The sequence below is a fragment of the Apteryx rowi genome, unplaced genomic scaffold (assembly GCF_003343035.1).
Source record: "Apteryx rowi isolate R43461 unplaced genomic scaffold, aptRow1 scaffold_1162, whole genome shotgun sequence".
In the NCBI taxonomy this organism is placed as follows: domain Eukaryota; kingdom Metazoa; phylum Chordata; class Aves; order Apterygiformes; family Apterygidae; genus Apteryx; species Apteryx rowi.
Genome location: NW_020447378.1, coordinates 29,611 through 40,089, shown reverse-complemented (window position 1 = coordinate 40,089; position 10,479 = coordinate 29,611). Strand labels below are relative to the sequence as shown.

The 10,479-nt window shown below is 37.1% G+C and overlaps 1 protein-coding gene across 3 annotated transcripts in view; it reads left to right on the top strand.

Moving 5' to 3' along the window:
- Positions 1 to 1,032: 1,032 nt before the first annotated feature.
- USP49 (ubiquitin specific peptidase 49) overlaps positions 1,033 to 10,479 on the top strand; it is a 29,029-nt gene continuing 19,582 nt past the window's right edge. For all 3 annotated transcript variants that reach the window (XR_003255957.1, XM_026081197.1, XM_026081218.1), the window contains exons 1-2: positions 1,033 to 1,132; positions 3,247 to 3,410. The gene's annotated coding sequence lies outside the window, so the exon portion shown is untranslated. The remainder of the gene's footprint in view (positions 1,133 to 3,246; positions 3,411 to 10,479) is intronic.

Below are 10,479 nucleotides of genomic sequence, written 5' to 3'. Positions count from 1 at the left end.
AAAAAAAAAAAAATTGCTTGAAAACGCGAATGCGTTTTGGAAAGGCAGAATGGGTTGGAGAGGAGGAAGAGTGGAAGAAAGAAAAATGAGTTTAGAAGCACCAGTGTTAACTGATTTTTTTTTTTTTTTTGAAGCCTTATATTTTTTTATGCCTTCTCTGGTATTGCCTGTATCTTCCCAAAGACAGAAATTTACAGGGTTGGAAAAGACTAAGGATATCTTGTGTTTAGATCTCTTGATCATTAGTATCAGCCTCGAGAAGCAAAGTAGACTTTTAAATTGCTTTTTAAACATAATTCGAAGCAGGGGGAATGATAGCAATTTGAATCTCCTCCTGCAAATGCTCTTCCCTGTCTCTCCCTCCCCCCCAATAACTGCTCGTGTGTATGAACCCATACAAACATGAGTAAATCCTAGAAAAGCTGTTAATCTCAAGAAACGTACTTGCTAAGAGTGTTACATGAAATAGTGCACAGCAAAAGCAAGTGTGATTTGCGCATCAAAGTAGTTCCTAATCTCCAAATATAGTTAGTGGAAGAATATTGACAGATACAATGAAAGTGCCCAGTTATTTTGAAATATGTAGGTGAAACGAGTCTTTACTTTTCGCTTGTAGTTTTAATCAGAGAAGGATCCTGCAAGCTGTTGAAGTCACTGAGCTGTCTTGGGTGCAATTTTGCAAAATTCGGTCCTTTTATATAGTGCTGCTTCAGAGAAGATGCTTGCTGGAACCTGACGAGCTTGCAGGGAAAGATCCGATATGCACTGCTTACCCCTTAGCTGAGACAAACTCTAATTGACTTCAGCCGGAGCTTCCCTTAAAGTAGCATCAATCGTTCTCACGTGAACAAGGCAAAAAATAGGGAGCGCGGATTAAAAGGTGTGATAGGGGTGAGATTGGAAGCAAAAATAAGGCATTGGGAAGGGAGGAGGAATGAGGACTGTCAGTGGATAAGAGATCTGAGCTACTTCTCGAGAAAAGGAAACAGCACAAACGAGATGTGGGAACGGGGATAGGAAGAAGGATTGAAAGGAACGGTGAGGATTGGGAGCGGGACCGGAGAGGATGAGAGCAGATAAATCAGTGAACGGATGGAATCATGAATATAAAAATTCTCCATGTGCGTGAACGGTATGGATTAAACTCACCCTGGGCATAAATGAGTGTAACTCCTGTAGCAGTGGTTGGAAATGCACCCTGCATGCAGCTAGCTGTAAATACAATGCTGGTGTTCCTCACTGAATTTCTGCTGCTGTTTGAGCTGACTAGCTAAATTTGGGGGTTGCTGTTGTTTAACAATTGTCAAACATACTGGTGTGATTTAAAAACAAAAGGCAACAAAAGCTTGTGGTGTTCTTTAATTGCTTTGAAAATAGCATAGGTGCAAGTATATGACAATTACATGCCAACTGTGAACAGTATTTAATGTCTCTGAGCTAGGCATGCGTTCAAACATGATGCTGCAAACTGTAAACACTTGTTTATTTTTGCCCTAATCGTTCTTAGGGTTAATACTAGTTGACTTCCAGTGAAAAGGATGTTTTGAAATTGGCAGCATTTCAGGTCTGGAGTATTTCTTGGTCTTGTGCAAGTTCTATTTGTTTTACAGAATTTATTTATAYAAGATCATGGCTCAATGATAGTCATGTATGCAATGGTTTATAGAGTGTTAAAACTAGTAATGTAACATTGCAGATTTACTTAGCTGTTTTGTGTCTGAAGATTAATCATTACTAATGAATCTGTCACTGCAGTTATTGTGGAGATTCAGATTACATGTACAAAATGTTGTGGATGACAAGACATGTTGGAGGCCTGTAAGAATGGATAAATCGTGAATAAGCCTCATGTGCTGTGGCTTGCAAAATGAAACAACACTTGGTCTGATTAGTACTTGGATTGGTGAACTCAAAGGGAACAGCCTGTGCAATGCATATATCTTTTGTATATTATATTGTTAATCGTAGGAATACTGCTGACAAAAAAGAAGATTTGCATTTAGTTTGGTAAATAGCCTTTCTGCTTCTGGATGTGAAGGTCTTGAGTTCAGTTTCTTGCTGTAGTGGATTCCTTCCCACTAATGATAATCCTTCATTTGATGTTTGCATGTTTGGAATTCATCTCTGTCCTCATCAGGCATCGCAGCTTGTTTTCTTCAGGGCTAAAATGCACTTATTTGTTAATTGTTTTTTAATAATTATTGTTTGAGCATCTAAGAATGAGCTGCAAGAAATATCACTAATGGCAAAGGGGGTATAAATGCCTGAGTGGGTCTTTTAGGATTCTATTTTTATTGGGCTGCTTTTTTTTTTATTAATAACTATTTCTACACTGAAATTTCTTAGGACTTTTCTTGGGCCTCTAAGTGAAATGTAGCTGTTTTCTTGGGCATTAGAAGATGTTAGCTGATAGGGTTAGAATAGCTAGGCAGCCAGCATAGAAGTACAAAATTCAGCTTCTCTCCTGTACGATATATGTGAATCCCTTTGCATGCATTTTTTTGATTTGGGGATGTGTAAAAGGGTTTCTGAAGCTCACCTAAACTATGAGTCAAAACAAAACTAAGGTTTTTGTTTTAAAATTGTTCTTTAGAAATGAATAGAAAGATACTAAGATGTTTGAAGACTTTGCCTGTACAGTAATTAAGATCAAATGGGAGAGGAAGATACACTAGCTCATTAGCAACAGCTTAATTTGAGCTGTATTGTCTTATACACTCTGAAAGATAGTCTACCTGATACTTTAATACTGAGCATAACATCTTTACAAGGATTCTCTCTAGTGGATGAGAGACACTGAAAGTTTCTCACTTTGTTTAACGACTTTTGTGGTTTTCATCCTGAATATTTCATCAGGGATTCCCCCCGCCCCGTTTGGGGAATGAAACCTTTGGAGATGTTCTGGTCTCAGCAGCCTACTGTTAATCACTCTGTGTATCCACACTTCACCTTTCCTAAACACTTAACCACAATGAACAAACTGTTGAGTTGATGTGGGTGTGTTGTATAGAAAAAAGCCCCCCCTGCTCTCCTGCCCTAGTGAATGGAAGACTATCCTCATTAGTATGAAAACCTTAACAAATTGTTGCATTGGAGTGTATGAGCAGTGTTAAGCAGCTTCAACTAATTCTTTAACAGAAACTAATATATTTTTTAATTCAATTTATAGATGAGAATGTACTGGTTGCTTGTTCATATCTTTGTGTATGCTAATGCTAACTCTCCTCGCTTTTGTTTTTATAACAGTTTAGATCAAAGATGGCTAATGCAAGTCTCCTGAGTCATATGTACCTTGCAAGCCACTGAATTGTGGCCCCAGCATGCAGGCTTCATGTAACTGGCAGCAGTGCTGTGGAGCAGCTACGATACATTACTGAACCAGAAAAGATTAAAGTGGGAGTAAAGGAAAAGTAGGTAAAAACAGATTTGGGGATTCTTACATTTGCCCGTGTCCCAGTGAAATAAGTTTTAAATGCTCTGTGTGTAGTTATTTGTGTATTTGCAGTATTTCATATCACACAATATAGAGCAAAAGGCAAATTAAAATGCATTCTATTATGCTGCATTCTGTTGCTTTTTAAGGAAAACTGTACTTTTTGCTACAGTGTTACCAAGTGATTTAATATCTTTACTCTGCATAGAATAGGTAGCACCAAAATAAACTTGGCTGCTTTGTGCTAAGTGTTGTTAATCAGCTTTTGCTCACTAGGTGGTAATGAGCATATATTAACCATGACACCTCCTATCCACCGCAGTCAAAGATCAGTATGAAAACTGAGAAAATGGCAAACTTGTTGGGGGCACACCTTGAGTGTAAAAGGTCTTTTAAAGAAGACTCACTAGCTAAGTCTCCTTAATTAAGTAATTATGATGCAATTCACGGAGAAGTCTGACCTTTTAAGAACTTTAGTGAAAAAGTGGAAGAAAAAATATATACAGCAATTTAAACACAGAAGCCCTTTTTAGTCTATCCTCTTTCCTCCCCGCAACACACGCATGCTCGCTCTCTTGTCTCGCTACCTTGGCTGTATAATTCGACCGTATTTTCAAATGCAGACAAAGTTGAAATATGTGGATCTGATAGCTCAGAGTTAGTATCAGTGCATTTGAAATGTGTCTTGTGTAACAAATGTACTCTTAAAAAAAACCCTGACCAAACCATGCTTTTTGGATGCTTTGTAGCTTTCCTAACTGAAATGCGAAAAGATGCTTTAACTAAAGAAAAAACACATATTCAGACATAGGAATCTCTGTAGAAGATTGGAATTGATAAATAACATGCTCAATCTCTGTCTTTAAGTGAAAATAATAGTAGTTTGATGTATTATAGTAAATCTCAGTCTGTAGTATATATAATGAAAACTTTTACACTCAAGCTCTAACCAAGTGTGCTGAAAAAGAAAGTTTTTTCTCTGGGTGAACCCACTGACAGTTTTGAAAGAACCAATTTAGAGGAGAAAAGCTTTAGTGCATTTATGTTCTTTTCAGTCTTTTCAGTCAAACCATGGAAGATCAAGTCAAGAGTTATGGGCCACAGCTGTGTTCTTCCATTGAGACCTTCTATAGGACATCAGCTGAGCTGATTAAGAAATGGTGACCACAGCCACATTCCCTTATTCACTTTGAAACGCAAATCCGTCCATTTGATTGAGAAGCATTGCCTTGCAACCATATTTTCCCATTCACTTTCAGTGGGCGGCTTAGATTTGATTAAGAAATACTGTCCTATAATTACGTTCTCTCTCTCACACATGCAATGAAAAGCCTCTGAAGACAATTCAAGGTTTTGAACTTTAAATAAAAATGGTATGGAACAAGGATCTTTGCAGCCTGTATAGGTGGATATGCAGATGAAGTGACAAGTAGCTTTTAGTTAGAAATACTAAAAGAGTGTCTTAAGAAGGGCAGTCAATGCTGGCTTGTGTTTCTGTCCTACTACTGCTTTGTTCCATGGGCTCCTGGAAGGGATCAATAGCTCTAACCCTGAATCCATTCCAAAAAGTTCAAGACAAATGTGCTTTCCTTTTATTCAAATAGCAAAACTGTATTGTATATTAAATCCTTTCACTCTTTGGGCGTGATGAGACTGGGTTGTTCTCTCAACTAGTTCTGAAGCTAACTTTACCGACTAGTTTTAGGTAGTTTAGAATTTCACGTTATATTGCATGTTAAAAGCATTCCAACTGAATGACAAGTGCTGTGTGTATTAAGAAAATTGTATAGATTTGTGACTGACTTCTAGCTTGAGCATTATCTACATAAATATTGAGCTGTGGTCTATAAGAGCAAATAATTTTTTCATACCCTGCGCTTTAGCAAATACAGTTTGGCATGAATGCCTTTTTTTCTCCCCCTGCATGCAGATTTGTTTAATTTAGTCAAATGAGGAGCTATTGGCTTCTGTGACTAACTGGGGTTTGCTTTTATCTTCACTGTGTTTTTCCATACTTGCCAATAGTTGGTGAGCTTTCTGGGTGGAGGAGTAGGTCGGAGAGCTGATGTAAACAGACAAAGCAAAGCTTAATGCTGAAGCTGTCTTGAACAAGTTTTTGACAAATCATAAGCTTTGGAAAATGTTTGTTGAAGGAAGTAGTCACGCACCTTAAGTATAAAGCAGGGGAAGTTGCTGCTTTGGGTCCAGTTTTCCAAAATTTCAAGACCCTTATCCCATATTGCCATAGCAGAGAATGAGAGCTTTACAGGAGAAAGCCTGGCAAAGCGATTACAGGAGAATAGCGATCATCTCTGCCTGAAGACAGCAGAAATATGTAGTGCTTTAAGGTTTGATCATGAATGGGACCTCAGAACAGGTGAAAATGCATTTAATCCTCTTTGAAATATGGTCATTAGTTTCTCTAGTGTATGTACGTCTGTATGTTTGTGTGTGTATCTATAGATGTGTTGCTAGGACACTGTCAACTTTGGGGTTTTTAGGTTTTTTTTCAATCATTAAGGAACAGTGAGAAATGGTATGTTCCAATTTGGAAATTGCAACTGGCTTAGTATGAGTCAGAGGAGTTCTTAATGATGAATTAACCAAAACTTGAATTGTCCTTTATTTAATAATAATAATAATAAAAACCCTATCATCTGACTGGGGTATAGATCAGTGGTTTACTGTGTGTGGGCTGGGAACCCTAGAAGACCTGTTGTCTGTAGCTCGTCAGGGCGCAACTAAACCATATAATTATGGCATCACACTTCTGGAGGAGGGATGTCTCCAGCTTTTCCATCCAGTGTCCACCCTCAGTAGTTACAGAGTTGTCGTCTTTTTTGCCTTTTAGGGGAAACTTTTTCCGTGCTTGCTATCCCAAGTCTCTTATCATGGAAACGTAGAAGGCAAAAGCAATGAGTTAAGGCAGCTCTTTGAACCAAGCTGGCTCCTGTTCTAATTAAACTAAGGGAGTGATGGCTAAATATCTCCACCCTCTCCCCCAAACCAAAAGTATATGGAAGGACACCTCTCACTTTCCTTACTAATGTCACTGCAGGGAATGCCAGGGAAGGAGGAAACTGAAATAATGATTCTGTTTAGATAGCTGCTTAATAGCTTCTTCCACATTACTTTGTTGGCATGTGTAGTGATCTCTAAAGAAAAAAATGACTTGCTGACGGCACTAAAATTTTATATGTCGTTATATGGAATATTTTATATTTCATCTAAAAATAAGCAATGCTTAACTGTATACTTGGTGTCTTCGGTAGAGAAGAATCATTAGCTTGTTGCTGCGTGCAGGCGCTTCACTTTCAGTCTCTATAGAATTGGTCGTGTCTTTTGCAGCTAGAGATGTAAAGGGAACAAAAGCACCATGCTGAGTAGCAAGGAGCAGGTTGATCTGGATAGCTTTTTCTCTCTGAGGAAAACAGCAAAGTTTTTCTTCAATGTGATTAAAAGCCACACAAACTCAAAAAAAATAATAATTTTAAGGGCAAGTATTCTAGACTTAAAATACTGGTTTTTTTTTTTAAAGACCAGCAGAATTTTACTTGGACTTTTTCCCCAAAACAAAGACAAATCAGCTGTACTGGCATTTTTAGGAAGAGCTCTTAGATTGGATTTCATGATGCTTAATCATTCTTTCAAAAATACAAAGGAAATACCAAAAGCTGTTCAACTAAGCTTTAAAGAACTAACAGTTATAACTCGGATTCAAAAGTGATTTAGTTTCAGAGGTAAATCTATAATCCTACCAGTCATGAGTTAATCTGTCATCAGACTAAGACTAGAAGCAAATCTATTTAACTAAGAATAGTTAATACACCTGAATGTGAGAGAGGATGAAGATCCTTCTCACAGTCATTACTTTATTTTGAGAAAATGTAATATTCATGATAGAGAATAAAAATAGGTATAGTTTTTTAAAGGTAGACTGAAAAAAAATCTACTTTAAATTTTTCTGTGTTCTTTTTCGGAACTTTTAAGGCTGATTTTATAGCCTGGCTACCTGACCTGTGGTTTTGGATGCTGTAGAAATGAGTGAGTCAGTGAAGAAGGAAAATGATTTGCCATTTATTATAAAATTAGATGGGTTTAGGAACAGCTTTTTGAGACACAGGATTGTGACATCAAAACCAAATTCACTTCTCCCGCTTTCTGTCCATTCTTGTCCTTTTGTCATCTCGAGACAAATTGATGTGATGAACTCTAACCTCTTAGTAGGATAATTTATTAAAAAAACAGATGCTATAGAATTGGACCTCAGTTGATCTTAAATTCTTAAAGAAGATTAACAAGCTAATATTTTGCAAATCAGGCACCTTGTCTCCTACCTTGTTCTGGTATGTTGACGTGTTGTGGTGAGGACAATAGCAGATATTGCCTGTAATTTATAGAAAAGATTTTCAGCCAGAACAGGATTCATAATATGCAAATGAAGAGTAATTCCATCAGGAAGAAAAAAAAAAGTGCTTGTGAACAAGTGACATTTTCTTATGTACTGGCAGATAGAGGCTCAAAACTTGTGTGTGTGAGCAGGTAGACTGGACATATGCAAGGCTGAGATTGAAAATGTGCTGCTTAGTTGTGTTAATGCCTCTCCATCTCATTTTGCCCATCTAGGAGAAGGAGTGTTAGCTGTATAGATTTTTTTTTTCTATGTGCAGAACAGGAACATGGGCTGAAGCAGAGCAGGAGGACACGTAAATCTCTCTCTCTAATTCTTTCTTGATAAGAAAACCGCGAAGACCTTGGGTCAGACCCAGCAGTCAAAGTGAAGGCCGGGTCAGATCGTTGGCTTCTTTTCAAATTGAGGAAGCGGCAGCAGCCTCCTGTACTGGGATGTGGACGTGTTTACAGATCCTCTACAAATAAGCACTGATGACTACTGAACATCTGGGACTGTTGTCTTGTTTTTATTTGTTGGACAAATAAAAAACCTGAAATCCTTTTTGCCTTCAGATAAATTGGGTACTGTAATTTACTTCATTTTTAAGTTAACAGCATTTCTTTAAAAACTATACAAAAAATTTCTAGCTGCTATTCTGTTTCACTCGCTTAGGATTTTAAAAGACTAGTAGTAGTTGATTGGCAAGTGAAGGAAAAGAAAATGATGGAGAGATGTTTTGAAACCCTCCTTTTTTTTTTTGTCTTGTTTTAATCTCTGCGTCTCAAACATACAGAAGGAACCTTTCATGCTTAAAGCAGAGCAAAATGTGACAATGTGACTGTGGAATACTGTACTTATAGTTAATACTATTTGCCTATTCATTATAGCTGTGAAGATAATAAGCCACAGCATGCTGGGGTTGTCTTGTTCTTTATTGCTTCAGTAGATGGCACTGACATGTTCATTTGACTGATTGCTTTATATGTTGTATCAGCTGTGAGGTTGTTTTAGATTAGTTAATAGTCTGCCTAAGATTTTGCCAAGATGAATATGAATTAAAATGGAGGAGGAAAAACAGCAGAGAACTACCCATAACTTACCAAGTATTCACTCTCTCGTATAATCCGTCTTTGTGTCTATCACAAAGAAATTCTCAAAGAGACTGTTAGGCTGCTTCTGAATACCAGGGCTGTTAAATTGATCTCTGCTGCAGCCATCGGTTTTGTGTGTGTGAGCAATACCAAGACAATTCTCTGATGTGCCGTAGCTATAAAACTTCATCTCATACCTGTGAAATGAAGGGGTTTTGTGTTGGGGCTTTTTATCATTTAAATTGTATATATTTTACTATTACAGTAAGAAGCAATTATCAGTTTTTGTAAATGTTTAGGGATGGAAGCAAGATATTTTCCCAGTACAGGTCAAAATGTAACTGGTTCTGACTTTAAGATCTTTGCTAGTAGAAGAAAGTTATGTTTAATTTTGCTGATGTTATCATGAAGAAATAATGCTTTCTGCATACTAAAAAAGCACATAGTTGTTTGGTTCAATCATAGTAGGCCATGTTTAAAAAAATGTAATGCTGTAGGGAAAGTGGGGACRTGAAGGAATGGCTGTTCATCCCCTCTATTCCTTCTTCATTAGGCCATGTTGAAATATAACATGGTTTGTTTAGTTTAACTTGTACCTTGTTAATTATTCTTAAACTGCCTTGTTCACTTGTGCACAGGTCCTGACCTGTGAATACATAAGCACGTACTCTATCCATTTCAGCAGTCTCACTAAACTTGAATACTTGCTGAACTGGGCAGTGGTAAGTGTGAAAGGAAGCAAAAAAAATACCAGCTTCTCTATGAATCCTGAAAGTTTGGGGATGGTGGAAAAGTAAAAGCTGTCATCTAGTTTTCCATACGGTGAAAACTTATATAGTTCTGTTGACTTGGAGTCAGTGCCACTAATTTTACATCACTTAACTCTGTTATTGTCTGCTCTGGAAAAAAAAAAAAAAAATCACTGCCAGGAGTGATGTTCAGGGGGCAAACATGTAGAAAAATTTAAAACACTATGGCATATCACTATCTGATGTTGTCACAATTATGGAAATAGAATTCATTGTGAATTCATGGATTCTATAATACTGGTTGCTTGACTCATAAAGTGAAATTACTATTTTTATATTGGGCAGTTAACATCTACTTTCAGACTGTTCTAATGTAAAACATTTTTTCATGTTTGATTCTGATAATTCAAATTGTAGATATTTGCTGTAATTGCTTCAGCCTTATACAGATGTAAGTACCAGTGGAATTACTGCATTGACTCTTTCCCTTTTTGACTCTTTCACTGGACTAGAGGAAATACTGTGAATTGTTTTAATGTAAAGTGAATACCTCTTTTATACAGTATCCGTATCATGTTTCCCTGCTTATTAACACTTCAAAAAGCCAAACCAAAAATAAAGCCTCGGAAGCCTATGAAAAGCAAGAGAGGGGAGATTTTATATGTTGAAATAAATGAAGAATCATTAACTTCCAGAAGGCCACGAACTAGGAAGTATATAGCATTTTAATAATGCTTTTTAACATCCAGGACCGTTATATAGTCAGTTCCCACATTTTCAGGGAACTGTAGGACATGTATCTTTTGGTTTTGT